The 18,840-nt window shown below is 46.3% G+C and overlaps 1 protein-coding gene across 2 annotated transcripts in view; it reads left to right on the forward strand.

The window, feature by feature from the left end:
• Nucleotides 1–465: 465 nt before the first annotated feature.
• Nucleotides 466–18,840, forward strand: part of Lzts1 (leucine zipper tumor suppressor 1) — a 55,441-nt gene continuing 37,066 nt past the window's right edge. Inside the window, exons 1-2 of one of the 2 annotated variants that reach the window (XM_039094242.2) lie at nucleotides 466–730; nucleotides 1,410–1,500. The gene's annotated coding sequence lies outside the window, so the exon portion shown is untranslated. The remainder of the gene's footprint in view (nucleotides 731–1,409; nucleotides 1,501–18,840) is intronic. The other variant, NM_153470.2, reaches the window with a different exon arrangement.

An 18,840-nucleotide genomic window follows, 5' to 3' on the forward strand; every position in this document is an offset into this window, starting at 1 on the left:
AGGAAGCAGTACCCTCATAACACCTCGAGGCCTTTAGTGTGGTCCTTAAACCAAGAAACTCAACCTTTTGTTGGGGTTGTGGTTGGGGGTTGGGCTGGAGAAATCACCGGTAAGAGGTAGCAAAGAAAAGGGGAATGCAGAAAATGGATAAAGAAAACGCGAAGGCGAATAGATGCAGATAGAGAAAGCAAGAACTAGGAGTAGTGGAAGATGAGGAAAGGGAGAGAAAGGCTGAACAGACGGGAATCCCCGAGGGTGATGAAGCGAGAGCTAAGAAACTGCGAGCCTGACCGGCGCGAGCTTTGGGTAGAGAGGAGCCAGGAGGTTGGAGCAACCCCAGCTGTCAGCCGGGAACAAAGGCCCGGGAGAGAGCTGGACTGGGTGCAAGCAGTGCGGGCCAATGAATGCCGTTGACTCTGGCCCCGCCCTACCCGTGCCCCGCCCCGCCCCGCCCCGTCCCGCCCCGCCCCGCCCCGCCGGCGGCCAGGGACCCAGCGCAAGGGCCAGAGCGCCCGGGCCAGCTGGCGGGCTCTGGGCGGCTGCGACAAGCTCAGAGTCCGAAAGTTTCTCTGCCTTTCTGCTGCTCCTGGGAGTGTGACTTGAGCGACGCGGGATCAGTCGGCTCCAGTGGCTCTCCAGAAAAAGAGAAAGGGGTACTACACAAAACACACCGAAAAATCAAAATCTGCAGCCATTTGCAGCTATCTCCGAGGCGGAGGAGGGCAGACAGGTAAGGTACGGGTACCCAGGGTCCTGTTCCTCCTTCGCGCAATGTCTGCAGTCCCGCGGATGGCCCAGGCACAGGGAAGGCTGCTCTCCCTACAGCAAACCACTCCGGGAGTGAGTCCGCTCGTCTGTCGGTCTTTGTCTGTCTGTGTCCGCGTCTGTCTAGGTGTCTTTGTTTCTACATGTAACTATCGGAGTAGAGGGCAGCGGTAGGTGTGGGGGAGTCTTCTCCCCTGTCACTGCTTGTATTTCTAATCTGACCCCAGCCGGAAGGAAACGGTGTGCATCAGTCAATCCTTCTGTCTTTGTCCGTGAGACCGGGGAGGTTTGTTTCCTCGCAAATCTGAATTTTATCTTGGAGACTGTGCATTAGGTGACATGAATGCAGAGATGAAGATATGAGAGGTGAGGAAGTGAGGCCACAGAAACTGAGGCCACAGACAGAGGATACAGCTGCTGGGGACTGGCTAGTGAGCTTTACCTTGCTAGCTGGAACTTTTGAGGTGTCTGGAAGGAACAGAAATGAACTTGGACGGATACACAGACAGGTAGACAGACAGATACACACACACACACACACACACACACACACACACACACACACACACACCCCTCAGTTCACTCCTTTTTCTCACTCACCACAGGGAGTCAGATCCCCTCTGTTTTGCCTCTCATCTGCCCAGGCTTCATTCAGCAATAGAGACCCAGACACCAGGGACCAGGTGACTGTCTCCCCTCCCTGCTGCAAGTGGAAGAGATTAAACCATGGCACATGTGAGTATTCTGCTCACCCACTGGTTGTCAGGCCTGGGAAAGTGCTGTAGAGTCCTCAGTTTCCCAAGCATGAGAGATGTTTAGGGATCCAAGAACCGTGCCTTCTGCCCCCAGGCTTTCTGCATGCTCCTTGAATTGCTGGTGAAGAGGTACTAGGTTCTGGGTAGCTGTTGTAGAGGCTGCACCACCAAAGGGTCTTTTCCTGGGAAACACAGTCTAGTCTCAGCCCATCCACGGAGAGATAAGCTGTCTGCACACAGTTCTTCCAGCACCCAGACCCTGAGGAGGAGGCTGCTGGTAAGGGATTTTGAGGATTTGTAACCCGAGCTTCCTTCAAGTTCAGAAACAATTTTCTGCAGGCAGACAGAAGGAAAATGGAGGTGTTTGAAAGGTGTATGCACATAAGTATCAGAGTTAGATTTTACAGGGGTAAGAGTCTTCAAGGTTGGCACAGAGCAGAGTGTGGGCAGGAGTCTGTGGGCAGGGAATGCACCTTAATCAGGCATGGCCCACACCTTGTATTTACCCAGCTCTTTCTTCTGACCATTTTCAGTGCATCATAGATGTTATCTCATTTGTTGTCTCCTTTATCCTCACAGCACAACTCCCACATTAGCATGAGATGTGATTTACTCTGGGTCTGCCAGTGAAGAAACTGAGGCACCAAAATGGAAGGGTGTTCCCATAGCTAGTGGGAGCCAAGTCCACCATTAATGGAATCCGGAAAAGCATGTCTTAGCTGTGTCGATAGGAGTATAGAGCACGCATGTGCTAGAACTGAGAACTGTCTGTGGAAAAAGAAATCGGAGCATCCTTCCTGGAGGTTTCATGGAAGGAGCAGACATTTGCTTTTGCTCAAGATGATTGTCCTTTCCTCTTTCTAGCATATGTCTTGGCACACTCTGCAAGGCAAACCTGCTTTAGCCATTCAGTCTGTACACTCTTGAAACTGAAGGAGATACCCTAGTCTGGCAATCTACCTCACATGGCTGACAGGAGCTGAGATAGAAGAACCTTGCTGTGGGGAGTGGTCTGGGTGTGCCAGTCTCTGAGAATGTGAGAGTGCTCCACTGCCATGCACGGTTAGGAAGCCAGATGTCTGCATGTGTGGGCAAAGAAGTAGATGGACTGGAACTAAAATGGTCTCTATTCGGGAACACTTATTTTTATGCCTTTGTGTGTGTTTAACATTTCACCCCACAACTTTTCATTGGATGCTACAAGATGCAAGGCTTTGGGACCCATAGTGAACTTCAGAAATGAATACCATAGGCTGGGGTTTGTTTCCTTGAATGAACGCTTCCTTGAAATTGCAGGGTCTCTGGGTTTGAGCCCCTAACACTACATAAACCTTCATATGGTGGCACAGTATTATAACCAAACCTTGCCCGGGTGGTGGAGATAGGAGGTCAGAAATTCAAAGCCAGTCTTGACCACATAGGAAGTTCAGGATCAGCCTTGCTAACTGAGACAATTTCAAATGCAGAAAACCACAACAAACAACCCAACAATAAAAAATACCAAATAAGGTCCTGACAAAGAATCTATTTTTAAGCAACTTAAATTCAATTTTTTTATGAATAATATTGTAACAAAGTTTAACACCGTCCACTGAGTGCCATCGAATTTCACGCCATTGTTTTAACCACAGGCATCTGCCACTGGAGTATAGTCCCCCAACCACCTTTCCCTTAGGTCCAGATCCTATTCCTTCTTCTGAGCTATTTCTACCATTTGGTGCTGCTGTCACACTGACTCATTGGCTCCCCAAGAACTACAGAGTTTCTGGGGACGAGGCCACACCGTGAGTTCTCAGCTCAGGGTAAAGGGTCTGCCACTTAGTCGAGGCCTTTAGTAAGTAGTTAATTAGCCAACTGTTAGGAAAGAGGGTGGGCAGGGAGCTCTCTTTCCAGTGGTAGATTTCTACACGGGCACACTTCCCTGATATGGCTCTCGCTTCACTTGCTGTGTTATAGGGCTTCTGCCTGGACAAGCCTGCTCCATCCCAGGCCCTGGCCCTAACAGTTTAGAATCAAGGGGATCCTCACTCTGCCTACTCTTTCTGTGTTTGTCAACCCACGAGAGCAGATGTGGGAGGAGAAGGTACTAGACTGGATTCAGACCTGGGGTCTAGAGTTTGTACGTTCAGAGCTTCAGGCATGCAGTCGCAGGACAAAGGTAAGGGGGGCCGGAGGAGAAATTTCCGACGGCCTGGGGACTCTTCAAGCCAAGTACATCTCAGCACTTTGAATTTGCCTTTGAATGGATCTCCTTGGTGCTGCCCTTTGGATTCTTTGGAGAATGTGAACGGCTGTTGGGTTGGGAGGTAATGTGACCAGGCTTTATGCTTCACTAGTTTTACGTATCTTTAGCAGAGTCCATCAGGATGTCTCCTATTGTGATAACCACGTATGCTCTCAGGGGCCCATGATCATTTAAGTTTTTCTTTGGGAGAGCATTACTCATGCTCGACAACCTGAATTTCATTTTTTTTTTTTTTTGGTTCTTTTTTTCAGAGCTGGGGACCGAACCCAGGGCCTTGCGCTTCCTAGGCAAGCGCTCTACCACTGAGCTAAATCCCCAGCCCCTCTGAAACTCTTTAAGTAGCTAAGAATGACTTTGGATTCCTGTTCTTTCACTAGTACTTAGATTATTGGCATGTGCCACTATACCTAATTCAGTATAGAGATCAAACCCAAGCTCTCCTAACTGAGCTATGCCCCCAGCTCACACACACACACACGTTACAGCACGTTACAGGTCTCGCCCATGTCAGGTGCTAGAGAAATGACTTAAGTTTTGAAGAGGGGAACTAATGAATTAAGCCTAAAATTGGTGTTGTCAGTTAGAAATAATTAATTAGCGACAATCCCATTGAACTAACACTCTCATACTAATTTTAGTACAACAGCTTTCTCAAGATGGAGGTGAACTGAAGTTGCTAGAGAGGATGTAGGTGGTCAGGACTCGGCCTAGAATATGAGCCAAAGCAGGTGTGTAAAGAGAGTTGGTAGAAAAATAAGGTCAGAATTCCAGCTTGCAGCTGAGAGCTGAAGAGAACCCTCTGGGAAGCCCCTCTTGAAAGCTGGTGAATGAAAAGTGGAGGGGAACTAGCTTGAGTAAGTTTGCCCTTTGGCCTCCACAGCTACTTCTTTAAGCTTTAGTGGAGTGGGCAAGATACCTTGCCTAACCTCAGGCCTGGCTAGGCTGGTCTCCCAGGCCCTTTACCAGAGTCACCTTTGTAGGTTCCTGTTCTCTAGGTCCTGGCTTCCACCTCCTTAAACAATTCCAGAGCCATGAGGAGGAGGTTGGGAGGTCTTGCTGAACAACTACAGCTGCCTGGGAAGCAATTTATGTCAAGACTTTTTTGAGTTTCCCTTTTCTTCCTAGCTTTTTTTGGGGACAGGATCATATATAACCCAAGTAGGCTTTGAACTGTCTATTCCCTCCCTACAAATCTTGAAGTCCTGATCCTCCAGGACCACCCTCTCAAGTGTTAGGATTAGAGTTGTGCCTATACAGGTCCAGGTTTGCTTTTGGATCCAGATTTCCCCCAACAATTTCTCCCCCTCCTCCCCACTCTCTGTCTCTCCCTCTCTCTCACATACACATACACACACACACACACACACACACACACACACACGCACACACACTCACACTCACACACTCATAGAAACTACACTTTAAAAGAGGACTTCCTGTCATCATCATTGATAACATCCAACTGCCCTATGCTATTCCTTCTATCATATGGCGGGTGAGGAAACTGAGTAAGGCAAAGGAACTTTACCCAGGGTTTTCAACTGAGCACTGAAGCCAACCAGCATGAATACTGGTTGTAATATAGTTATGAGGCTAGTGGAATTCATTGATTTTTCTTCTCCTTTTGTGTTGAGTGAATAGTGCTCAATGTAGAACCCAGGGTCTTGCATGTACTGGGAATGTACCTTAGCACAGAGCTCTTCTCTCAGCTCCTGACCTTATTAATTAAACAGATTTAGACTCCCTAAGTCATTGACAAAGGCCTAATAAACAAATAAAGAGATATATTTAAATTTCGGGCCAGCATTCACATGGTGAAGGGAGAAAACTGACCCTTACAAGGTACCCTTGGCATCAAGCATGAATGGCTCCAAATAAATGAATGAATGAACAAATAAATAAGTTAATTTTTTCTTTTTTTTTTTTTTTCAGAGCTGGGGACCGAACCCAGGGCCTTGTGCTTGCTAGGCAAGCACTCTACCGCTGAGCTAAATCCCCAACCCCTATAAGTTAATTTTTAAATCATAAGAGCACAGCTACTCTAGTAATTACTGTAATTTGAGGATGGTAAAGGCCACAAACTTTTCTTTCATTTTATTGTGCTTCTTTTACCCCCTAAATGCTATATACATACATATCATATATCTGTTACATTCAGATCAACTCAGGAAGTAGCCAAGGATGAGATGTCAATTTGGGGTTTGCTTTACAGAATGATTTCTATGTGTTAAATTTCTCCTTAAATTTAGTAAGTTCATGTTATTTATTGATATGGTCCACATTGAAATTAGAGCCAATGCTTCCTTCAAGGAAGCTGAATTAATGATATGCCCCAGGAAAGGCAAGATTCATCTTTAACCGATTTCACCTTATATACAGCGGGTAAGTTCCAGAATAAAACATGGCGGCCATGTTTGCTGACAGTCAACAGGTGTGGAAGCCAGACTGGAGTTTATCACATATGGAAGGTTCCCCTCGTTCAGGATGAGAGCCACAGGAAGAAAGCGTTGGTGGGAGAATGGAAAGAGACAGCACAGAGAGGGGATTGTTCGAATCGATACAGTAGAAGTCTGCCTTTTCTTACTAAGTGACAGGCTCAATTGGCATCTAAGCTGATGTGATGTGGGTTGTGTCCACTACCCGGAACAAAGGCTGTCCTTTGCAGAACACCAATGGATTTGCTTTGTCACTTAATCACTGTGGAAGAGAAGACTGCCCTCAGAGCAGCCGACAGGGCTTCTCTCTCTCCTCTCTCTCTCTGTCTCTCTGTCTCTGTCTCTGTCTCTCTCTCTCTCTGTCCCTCTCTCTCTCTTTCTCCTTCCCTCCCACCAATTCATTCACCCCCTCCTCTGTGGTATCCATGCACAAATATGTGACCATTTCAACATGTGACACAGACCTTGTGTGACTCTCAAGATCCTAAGACCCAAAGATCCACACCTGTCTTCCTGAATGCCCTCTCTGTGGCACGACCTGAGGTGTGGGCAGTCAGTCCACACCCTCACACCACAGAGCCTCAATCTCTACCATCCCTAAAGCAGTTTTGGATAGCTATGAATTCTTCTTAGACAGAACCAGTCTGGTTGAAACGCCCAGCTTGAGGGACATACAAGGGAGGGGTCCCTCGAGTGGAACTGAGATGAGGGATGGGGGTCATATTTGCTCTTCATTCTGAAACCCTGTGTATGCATCTTACCCAGTAGACTTCCAGGTGGCTGGTGCAGCTCCTGCCCCAGGCACGCAGGGCAGGGCTGTGTACTTGGCTCAGTGGCCTGCTGGCTTTGGGGGCAGCTTCCTTCTCTTTGCAAAGCCATTTGATGCTAAATCACCCTCCTCCTGGCACCCTGGTCTGCTAAATTGGTCTCAACTTGCTGTACCTTCCACCCACCACCTTAGTCATTATTCGCTGGCAGCACTCGGAGTGGGTGTAAAGCAACCGAACATTATATTCCTGCTGTAAAGAGAGAGAATGGAGTAGAGACATGCACAGAGAGGGGAGAAAGGGAAGGAGGTAAGAGGGAGCGAAAGGGGGCAGGGAGACAAAGCTTGGGGTTTGCCAGCACCTTTCCCTGGAGAGCCAAATGACACTGGGCGGTAGGGCTGTGCCATATGTCAGGGAAACACCACCTCTGAGGGGACATCCCTGCTGAAATGGAAGGTGAGAGGGTCAGGAGACACAGGGAGAGAAAGTCCTTTAATTCTATACTATGAACTTGCTACACCGAGTGGCACATGTCCTGGCACAGGCTGAATTCAGCCTGCTGAGATGGTGGCTGGGCTTATGGTCACCCTTTAGGTTTTCCTGTGCCATCCAAGGTACACAGTCAGGAAGAGGGAAGTAATGTTGAGGAATCCTGAAGGGCTTGGCTACCATTTTAGGAAAGAAGCTTCAGGGAGGGAAGGAATTACACATGGATCAGTCAGTGCGGAGAAATAGAAACTCTGATGACACCCCCCCCACACACACACACCCCACAAGGCAGGGTACTCCTTCAACATGAATTATACCCAGTATTGTACTGGGGCTTGCAGGAGCTGGACAGCCCAGTGGGTTCTCAGGACTAGCATCTGGGGCTGTGGTAGGGAGGAGAGAGCAACCTGGACAGGAGTTACTCTACAATGCTGGTGGCGTGGGTTTGGTCATCCAGGAAGAGGAACGGACACAACCCTAACCCAAGTGGGCTTGAGAGCTACTGTGCTCCTGGACTCAGGAGCCTTCCTTCCAGCCCTCTGCTTGAGCAAGATAATAGAGAAATCCTGAGCCAAGGGCCCGAGCACAACCAGGGAGCCAGGAGCACTGAAAACTGACCACAAGCTCTAGGGGTGAGCTTGACCTTTCATCAGCTTCTAAGGTTGACTCCTCCTAAGCTGGACCCACTCTGTCCCTGAGCAGCAGGGTCATGATGAGAAACGCTTCAGAAGAGAAACCGAAATACACAACAGGTATCTTACTGTTGCGGCATTCAGATGTTAGTCCCAGGAGCCCAGAATGCAGGGATAAGGGCATCTTTGCAATGCAAGTAGAGGAGGTAGTGGGGTTTGTACTGGACTCTCAACTTGAGACAACACCCCCTCTTTACTAATCAAAGTTCTCTGAGCCTTAAGGCTTCCGTGACTCTAGCAGACAAACCTCACTACCGGCAGGTGGGGGAAAACTGGAGAAGCCTAGAGAAGCCACTCCCATCTCCATCTGCACAGTAAAGGGAACTAGTTACTGAAGGAGGCCCTGGAAAAGGCTTCCAGCTGCCTCGGGCTCCTCCCCTAGCCAGACTTGCAGCTGCCTCTTGAGTAAATCTCAACCACCAGTGGCTGGTGGGCAGGTGTGGGCAGCACCCAAGGCTTTTTCTTCAGCCTTCACTTTATCATGTATTAGATTAGGAGAGCTGTGTATTCAGCCTCCTTGAACTCTACAACAGTTACCTGCTGACCTCTGTTGACTTAGAAACCTGGAGTTACGTTTACACAGGATATACATAATCAAGGGTTCAAGTCTAAGGTTGCAGATTTTCAGAGAACTTAAAAAGCCTGCCAGACATCCAGGGTAGAATTCCTAAATAACATTCTATCTGTAACACCCACTCCTTGCCCCTCATCACCCAACAAAAATTGTTCCCAAAGTTATTTTTAATTTACTCAGCTCTAAGAAATCTTATTTTGAACTCACAGAAACCAACTCCTTTCTATCTAATTCCATTCTTAAAATCATAGGGTTTTTAATCATAGACAGACTCTAGGTCCCAGGAGCAGGAGATACTATATCTGCCACAAGGAATCTGGTCTGGTGCTGTGGATGAGACAAGTAACTTTTTTCATATGTGTTTTGAGACAGTCTTTAGCTCAGGTTGCCCTCAGACTTCCTATGTAGCTGAGAAGGATGTTGAATTTCTAATCCTTTTTCTCTGTCTTTCTAAGTCTTGTAGATTTAGGCCCAGTTTTGTATAGTGCTGGGGCTGAAACCCATTACTCTATGCCTATTGGGCAAGCAGTCTACCAACTGATCTACATCCCTGGCCACCAACAAGCACACAAAAAAAAGTCATGGGTGAAAAGACTCTTTGTAAAGTGTTTTCCTGGAGGACGCAGAGCTTGAGAAGGTCTGAGGGAGAAGGATGTCACTGTCCTTGGTGGTAGGATGGCTGACAAAAGGCAATATGGCGACCAGCCTTGCCTGGTCTGTTGGAATCAAATGGAAAAGGGCCTGTGCTCAACTGTTAAGTATTCATGCTATGTGGAAGACAGAGAGGCAGTCAGTAGACCTTGGCCAGAGTCGTACAGTATAGAACAGATATGAAGACCGTGAGACTGCTCTCAAGCAGTGCTTATCTAAATGCTTTTCTACCCTACTCTTCTCTCCTACTTGATAGCAGGTGTTCCCAGAGGCCCTGTGGCCTGGACCGTTTGGGGTAGTTGAGGCTTCAAGGAGGGTAAACCTCCTATTGTAAGGTCAAGGTGCCTGGCTCTATGTTTACTTATCTAATTGGACACCTTTCTGCTTTGGACCTACATAAAATCAAAAAGGACTCTGTTAAAAACAAAACAAGCTACAGAGATGTTCTGTCAGTAAAACACTTGCCTGAGTGGACCTGTGTTTGGATCTCCAAAGCCCCAGTGCTTTAGGAGGGAGGGCTGAGACAAACAGATCTATGGGGAACTCAATGGCCCATGTCAACAAAGTATCCTCTCTCTCAAAAAAAAAAAAAAAAGAAAAAAAAAAGAAAAAAAAAAGAAGAAAGAAAAGAATAAAGAAAAAAAAAAGGTTGGAGTGAGGTGTCAGAGAAATGGCTTCGCCTGTAAAAATGGTGGCCTGGGTTTGAATCTGGAATGCACTTAAGGGTGGAAGGCATATGTACACCCATACACACATAATTTATTACATAGAAAATGCCTGTGCCTGGCACCCAAAGTTGTCCTCTGACTTCTACCTATGAACCATGTACATGTGCACTAGCATATGAACATTTACACATGAATGTACACAAAAATCTGAAACAAAACAAAACAATATAGAAGAAGACAGAGAAGCTCAGAAAAGGGGAAGGATTTGCTCAGACTCCCTCGTAACTAGTATTCTTACTTTAGACTCACTTGTAATTTGTGGACCAAGTGTAAGGAGCCAAAGGATTCCATGAGATCCTGACTCCTCAAGGGTTGGGCAGGTTTTTCCTGGGGACACAAATATGCATCGCTGTCTCCAGGTTTTTTGAAAATATCTCCAAAGTTAGGAGATTCCTAGAAGAGCCTCAGTGACAGCCCCTTCCCATGACCTCCATTCTTTTCTGCCTGCTTGTGGGGTGTGTGTGTGCGGGGGAATAGGGGGTGTTGGGAGATAGGGGGTGTGGAGATGGGAGGGGAGGGGGTGTGAGGAATAGGGGGTGGAGGGATGGGGGTGTGGAGGTGGGAGGGGAGGGGGTGTGGGGGGGATAGGGGGTGGGAGGGATGGGGGTGTGGAGATGGGAGGGGAGGGGGGTGTGGGGGATAGGGGATGGGAGGGATGAGGGTGTGGAGGTGGGAGAGGAGGGGGTATGGGGGATAGGGGGTGGGGGGGATTGGAGGTGGTGGCCTGTGGTGTGTGCTTTGTCCATCTTTCCTCATGTTCCCCTGCCTTCTCTTGTTCTTCCAAGGATGTGAGCAGTTCCCAGCTAATGGGACAGTATTCTGGCTGGTTCTGTGTGTCAACTTGACACAAGCTGAGGTTATCACAGAGAAAGGGGCCTCAGTTGAGGAAATGCCTCCATGAGGCCCAGCTGTAAGGCATTTTCTAAACTAGTGATAAAGGGGGGAGGACCCAGCCCATTGTGGGTGGTGGTCTTGGGTTCTATAAGAAAGCAAGCTGAGCAAGTCAGGGGAAGCGAGCCAGTAAGTAACATCCCTCCATGGCCTCTGCATCAGCTCCTGCTTCCTGACCTGCTTGAGTTCCAGGCCTGACTTCCTTTGGTGATAAGGCAATGTGAAGTGTGAGCTGAATAAATCCTTTCCTTGCCAACTTGCTTCTTGGTCGTGATGGTTTGTGCAGGAATAGAAACCCTGACTAAGACAGACAGTGAAGGATTGCTGTGCCCATTGCCATCACTCCCAGATAGCACATTATTACAATGACACAAAGTTCCTTGGCACTGTTTCCAATGTGGATAGCTTGCTTGTTGCCAGTCCATGGGCCTTCTCGACCCAGACAAAGCACACAGAGAGACTCCCGTTTGGACAGACGTATGTCTTGATGTGGTTTAGGGTGCACATGCACATCTGTCAGGCTCAGTAGAACTAAGTGCCAGGGCAGCCATGTACTTCTCAGAAGCCACCTCTAACCATGCCATGCCATCCATGCTGCTGTCTCTGGGGAGAGTTCCCCTCAATGAGGCAGCAACCTGCTGAGTGGCAGGAGACTAGAGGAGCCCTAAAGGTATATGTACCAACCCATGGATCAGCTAGGGAGGTTGCTAGTGATGAAAAAGTAGGGTTTGCACTCAGGAAGCCAATTGATAAAACGTTTGTGATATTTAATTTTAATTCTCACACTTGACCCAGTCTATAATCACCTAGAAAGAGAGTCTCAGTGAAGGGTGGTCTATATCAGGCTGGTCTGTGAGGAATTATTTTGATTATTATATTAACAGATGTGGGTAGACTCAGACTAGAAGTGATAGAAAAAGAGGCCATCAAATTGAGTGACATGGGAGAGATTAGAGAAGCAAAGGAGAGGGAAGATAGTTTAACTTTTAATAAAATTGTTTAATAAAAAGTGAAAGTTTATGGTACCATTCCCTGGCTTTGGGCCCCGAATGGGAGATAAGCAGGGAAAGAGATGTGAACATATCTTCATTTCCTCACTGCTTCTGATTAGCTAGTAGCTGGTCTGGGGTCTGGCCTTAACTTGCCTTCACTGGACTGTTTCCTGGAATTGTAAGCTAAATAACTCTTTACCCTAAATTGATTTTTTTTGCCAGTGTGTTTTAACACAAGAGACATCAAACTAGGACACTGAGCTTTAGAACCTACTGTGCTTCCTACTGTCTGTGTGCTGGGGGTTGAGGGGAAGCTCACTTGGTCTCTCTGAACTTCAGTGTTGTATTTGCAAAATTAATTGTGTCTCATATAGAATTGCTGTGGGACTCACATGAGACAGGAGCCAGTAGAAGCAAAATTATGTGAAACATGGTGGTACCCCAATTTGTCAGTGACCTCCCCCTCCCGCCATTAGTTTCATTGAAAGCAAAATACCTGAAACTTTTAATTCTCTGAGTATGAGAGAGGGGTCTGGGGGTTTCGTGGGGGACAGGGAGATACAGATTCGGGGTCAGGCTGTACGTTAACATTTTTATCAGTTTTCTCTGGTGACCTGTGTGGTTCTGGAATGTCTAACAGCCTGGTCTCCATCTCACTTGTCCATTTGACTAGTCTGTAAATGCAGAAAGGATGCTGGGTAAGGAGCTGCCATGAGTCTTCAAGTCAGCACTGAAAGTGGATCTCTTGCTCAGAATGACTGGTGCAGAATGCACAAGAGAGGGGACGGGTAGGAGGACAAGGCCAGGGACCACGCAAGCCAGCTGGGCTTCCCACAGAAGAAGTGAACAGATCCAGATCAGGAAGCTCTTTACTCCAACTGACCATTGTCTGGAAAGGGGTTTACATTTTTTTCTTCTTCTTCTCCTGTCCCCTGTCTGAAAGCCAACAGCTTTCCTGACTGACAGATTCCAGGATTGTGTTGGCACCTAAGGACCAGAAGGAAAATAAATAAGAACCTCTCCATGTGTTCACATGATGGGGGAATCTTCAGAAGCAACATGGTCTAGGTCTGGCTGGTTCTCCCCAAGAGGATGCAAGGCATGATAGGATTGAATTCTGCATGGGAGGATGGGAAGCTTATCTCTAAAACAGCATTAGACAAGGTGGGGTGGGTCGGGGCGGAGGCAGACTGAGTGGGCTAGGAGAAGCTGCTTCTCTAGGACACATTTTCCTACCAAGGAAACATCCAAATGCTCCCACAGGAAATGTGTAGGCTGGAATTTAATGCACCTTCCAGGAGAGCTCTGTATTGATTTCCTTCTCCTCCTTGTCCAACCCCCTCTAGCCCAGCTCCACACACTGTGGAGGAAACTTTTCCCTGTTAAAGGTGTAGCTGGCTGTTGTGGTGACTCCCTTGAAGATATACAGTCACTAAAGTGTCTAATCTGAGGATCTGATGTCAGAACCCACATTGTCAAAGTCTCTCCCTGATATGTTAACATATACCTGGGACAGGGTGGTGTCTCTACACAGATCAGACTTGTAGCTCCTAGAAGTAAAGAAGAGGGGTGCTGAGGCTGGTTTCCACAGCCTAGTTTGTAGAACTTTTGATTTTAAAATAGGTGTGAGGAAGATGGCTCTTAAGTGGCTCAGAAACCCTATGAAGCCCAGGCGTTTCCCTCCGGGCAATCTCATCCCTCCCGCTTAAATTATAAATTATTCAGTGGTGGGAACCACCCATCTGTGGGTGGAGTTCAAAGACTTCCCTCTGCACAGTCCCAGAGAAGACTCATAAACTCCCACTTGACCTTCCTTCGGAGATTCCCAAGCTGAGGAAAGATAGGAAACTTGTTAATGAAGCACAAGGCAGCCTGGAATTGCACCTTACTGAATTTTTTGGATGCCTGCCAGAAGTCAAAATCATGGTGCCGCCTTGAGGTCTTTGATTAAGGTGTCAATACCAAGAAAGGTCCCAGGAAGATGGATCCCCACTATGGGAAACATGAAGAGATGGCAACAAGTCCATTGCCCTCCTTTGCGTCCCTGCTTTTCACCCACCATTGCAAACTCCAGGACGAGGTAACTGGAGTTGGGCAAGTATCATCTGGTAACTTCCTATTGTGAGGCTGGTTTAATTGCAGTGCTGGTCTCCTGGCCTTGCCCGGACCTGTGCTTCCCAGGCAGCTGGATTAGGAAATCTGTTAGTACAGTGTAAGGGAACCCTCCTTTGACCAGCCACCTGTCTGCGTGGTCTTCTTGTTGACAGGGGCTTTCTCAATCTGATACTTGGCAGGCAAGTCCATTTTAACCTTGAGTGATATTACGGAATCTCTTGTAGGTGTCTGACATTTCAAGAAACCTGACTGCAGGCTTCTTTTACAACCTGTACCAGTGACCCAGCATCCCGAGACAAACTAGCATCCCATGTCAAGCTTAGCATCGTAGGCCTGTCATTCTTGCTTTGTGGGAAACCGAGGCATGCCTCGGTTGCAGAGGAAGTTCAAGATCAACTTAAGCCAGCCTAGGGAGACCCTATCTCAAAATTAAAAACTCAGAGAGAATGTAATACAAGTATATCTCCTCGTAAAGTATTGTGATACAAGCATGAGTTCATGAGTTAGGTGGCATGCAGATATGTGGTATATACATAAAAGGCCATACTTGTCTAATCCAATATGGAGACATTCTGAATTGTCCTCTGGCTTCCACATGTGCACACATACTAACACACACACACACACACACACACACACACACACACATCACATACCACACTACTACCATCACCCCATGACTGGGGATATAGCCCAGGGATAGGGTACTTAATTAAAAGCATGGATGATGTCTTAACCTCAATAAATCTGTGCTTGACTTCCTCCCTGCACCCAACCCCTGCAAACCAACTCCTTACTATTCATGGCCCATGCCATAAGGTGAGAAGGTTTCATGTATCCCCTCTGTTCTCCTCTCTACCACCCCAAGATCCAAAAGGAAAGGACACCTTACAAGTACACTATCTAGGCTTCCTAAAGGGTGGAGAAAACCTAGGGTGTAGCATAAAGGCAAGGAACAGAAGGAGGCCAGCACCATGCATGCTACAGTCAAGAGGATGTTAGGTGTGATTCAACAGAAGTACCTCTGGCAAAAGTTGGATGAGTGATCTTATCCACATCGGGTTTGGGTTGCTATTGCCTTCCTAAGAATCAAGGCAAAGTAAGCAGAGGGAAATAGGAGATTGTTTCAACTGAAACCCTCTGGGTCCATTCTCTGTATTATGATGGGAGGGATTAGGGGCTACTTCTCCCTAGTCTTGAAGGAGGTTCTGGCAATTCCTTTAATTGGAGAGTGGCCCTGGAGATCCTATTTTGAACTGGACAGGCAGCCTGTCCAGAGAGTTTATAATCTATTTGCTTGATCAGTGGTTGCTGGGCCCTCTCCAAACATTTTTCCAAACAGTAATTTCTAATCTGTTATAGTAATATCCTTACATTACTGATCTTTATTTTAATCTAATCCCTAAAGCATCCAAATGAAAATGTTCTCAAATTTGTTTGATCACAAAAAGACAGGAAAAGAGCCCAAGGCCCTATGAACCTGTGAATCTGGAGAAAAATATATTAAGGATTTGAGCCTCAGTAATCTCACTAATGGCTGAAGTCACCATGTCCCATATTTTTTTTTAAAAAACCATAAATCCAAACTTGAATTATAACCCATTCCTTTCACACAAGAGACAAGAGTTTTCCCTCAATCCTCCCAAAGCCTTCTACCCAGTGGGGAGGAACATTTAGCTCCAGGTTACAGATGGGAAACAGATACCCAGAGAATGGATGGCAAGGGCCCAAGGCTAAGAGTGAAAGTATCACAAGGGTTACAACAGACGAAAATGAGGAAGGTGGGGAGGGCTAGGCCTGTGGAGGAGGCAGGGTAGGTTCAGGGAAACCTACTGGGAAAGGGTAAGGATCAGGGTACAAATGAACAGCCCAAACCTGGATTTGTGTGTTGGACTGTCCTTGAGCTCTGTCAACCACAGCCTGCATGGCTTTGACATTAGTCAGGCATGAATCCCAGAGTAATGAGTTCCCTACTGCTATCAGGTGGGAGGAGGTGACTCTCCCTTTGAAATGGGATGAAGTTTTCCCTTTGCATACTTCGTGCATTGTCTAGTAGCAGATGCATAAGAAGCCCAAAGCAGCTAACAGGAAATCCTGTCCCCTAGCTTGAAATCCACTAATGCTTCCCATGGGGCTTGGCCTATTGATAGCCTGGGGTTGGAGGTGGGAGACAGCCACTGGATTCCTGAGCTGGGGAGGGGAAGGTTTGCAAGTAGCCTTTTCAGCAGAGGCTCCTATCAATGTTCTCCTCTTGGCTCTTTGGTAGGCAGTGATGGAAGGATCCCTGTTGTGTGGAGAAGGAGGAGACAGGAAGACAGTCCTGCTTCTTATTCTACTGAGCTGCCAGTCCAGACAGATACTTCTTCCTTCCCTCTTTAGGGGGAGAAGTTAGCTAGGTATGGAGAAAATGGAGTCCTGAGGTCAGAGAGTGATGGGAGTTGTGGTCTAAGTTGATACCACATGGAGTTGTGCCAAACACACACTTTGCTTCTGTGAGCACAGGGCGCCTATACCTGAGGGGTGGGTTGATTGCCTAAGCAGGAGAAAGGAGCCATCATAATGGACATTTGTGAACTTCTGTCTGCCCTTCTGAGTATATGACTGAAGTCTTCCTGCCCCAAAGTTGGTATGGATTGGCTAAGTAGTGAATAAGAGCCAAGAGTTGGGGCTACTGAGAGTGGGAGTCAGAGGAAGAACATTTGCTTGGGGTTACACCCCCAGCTGTTCATAGACGTAAAAATATTCAGGGTGAGCTTAGGTCAGTTAGAGCAAGAGTGTAAAGATGTGTGAGGGAGGGAATGTGCAAGTGAGTGAATGATGGGACTTTGTTTCTGACCTCCACTCATAACTGAACATGCTCTGACCTATGGATTCCAGCCATTTACAACTGCCAAAACGTAGCTCAAGTCCCTGCCTTTGATACTTCCAAGCCCAGTGAGGATCTGAGTTAGAAATGTAGATATAAACACAGGAGATAAAGCGTAGGAACTCAAGAGTCCTGGATCTGCTTCGTATCCCCATGAAACAATGGACACATTTCTTGTCCTTTTTTTTTTATATCTTTCTTCTCAAGATTATTCTGAGAAGTTTTAAAGAGAAATGCATTGAAGTGTTTGAATATATACATACAGAAACGTGGTCAACTCATGAGTGACAAATATTGATATTTCATATCAATAGAACACTTGTCGAGACATAGTGGCTTTAGCTCAATATGGTGGCATTCTCCTGTAATTCTGGCACTCAGAAGGAAGAGACAGGAGGAGCAGGAAGTTTAATGTCTTTTTTAGCTACCATTGAGTTTGAGGCCAGCCTGCTCTACATGAGACCCTGTCTTAAAATGAAAACAAAGGAGACTATAGCTTTAAAATTACCACAGAAACTAGTCTAGAATGAATGAATGAATGAATGAATGAATGAATGAATGAATGAATGACCGAACTTAAAGTGTATGTATACTAGAAGAGGGCATCAGATCCCATGGGACTATAGTTACTGATGGTTATAAGGTGCCTTGTTGCTGAGAATTGAACTCAGGACCTTTGGAAAAGCAGCTAGTGCTATTAACTGCTGAGTCATCTCTCCAGACCTGTGGAATGGAATGGTGGTGACTTTTCCCTCTCTCACAGCAGCAGAAACATACCATGCACTTCCTTGTAGTTGCTCATGCTGCTGTATATAGAAGGCACTCTTATTTCCCTTACTCTCTGCTCTAAGAATGTATCCTTCTACTATAGCAGACATTGAGGTTTCCAGACCTTTCCACTTGAGGACCTTTAGGACAATGCTGTCATGATTTAGTGATCATGTGGCCATCTCTCCCAGTGTTTGTAGGAATGGAACCACTGGGTCATGCATTCAGCTTGAATAGACATTAAAGGGTCCCCAAGCACATGTATAATATTGTCCACAGTGGATGAAGGTCACACCCTCCCCATCCTCACAGCATTGGGTATTATCAGGCTTTTTCATTTCACCATTCTAGTGGTTATCTAGAAGTCATTGCTTATAACCTTAGCTTGTTTTTTTCCAGAAAATCGATCATAATAAACATCGTTCCTAGACATCTGTATATCCTATTTTACATTTCACTTATATAAATTGTTCACTCATTTTGAACTCAGCCTTTGTCGTTAAGTGGGAATTTATGAGTTCAGTTTTTCTGTGTGTGTTCTGAAAAGTCCTTTACCAAACACATGTATTGTAAATTTCTTTGTCCACTCAGGGCTTTGTGTTTGTATTCTTAATGGAGCTCCTTGACAAAGAAAAATTCTTAATTACCAATAATTTTCCTTAACAGTTTGTACATTTTATGCCCTGCCTGAGAAGTATTTGCAAAAATCAAGAAAATAACCTTTGTCTTTTCTAGAAGTTTTAGCTTTTTACATTCTGTATCCATTGTTTATACCTGGAAATATATGTAATTACACACTACATATAATATGATATAATAATGTATATATTATATAACATAATATAGAATCCATACATGTTATATTTTATACATAGTATTATATATGTATGTACATGTTGTGTAGTGTTAAATAGGAGTCATGATGAATTTCTTGGGCAGAGGATATAGTTGGTAATATGTTTAACTAACATGCTCAAAGCCTTGGCTTTGATATCCTACACCCACCAGATTGTTGGAACATGCCTGTAGTCTCAGGGCCCGTGGGATGGAAGCAAGAAGGTCAGAAATTCAAGGTCGCACTTGGCTACAGAGTAAATCTGAGGCTGA

This window comes from Rattus norvegicus, chromosome 16 (assembly GCF_036323735.1).
Source record: "Rattus norvegicus strain BN/NHsdMcwi chromosome 16, GRCr8, whole genome shotgun sequence".
Taxonomy (NCBI): Eukaryota; Metazoa; Chordata; class Mammalia; order Rodentia; family Muridae; genus Rattus; species Rattus norvegicus.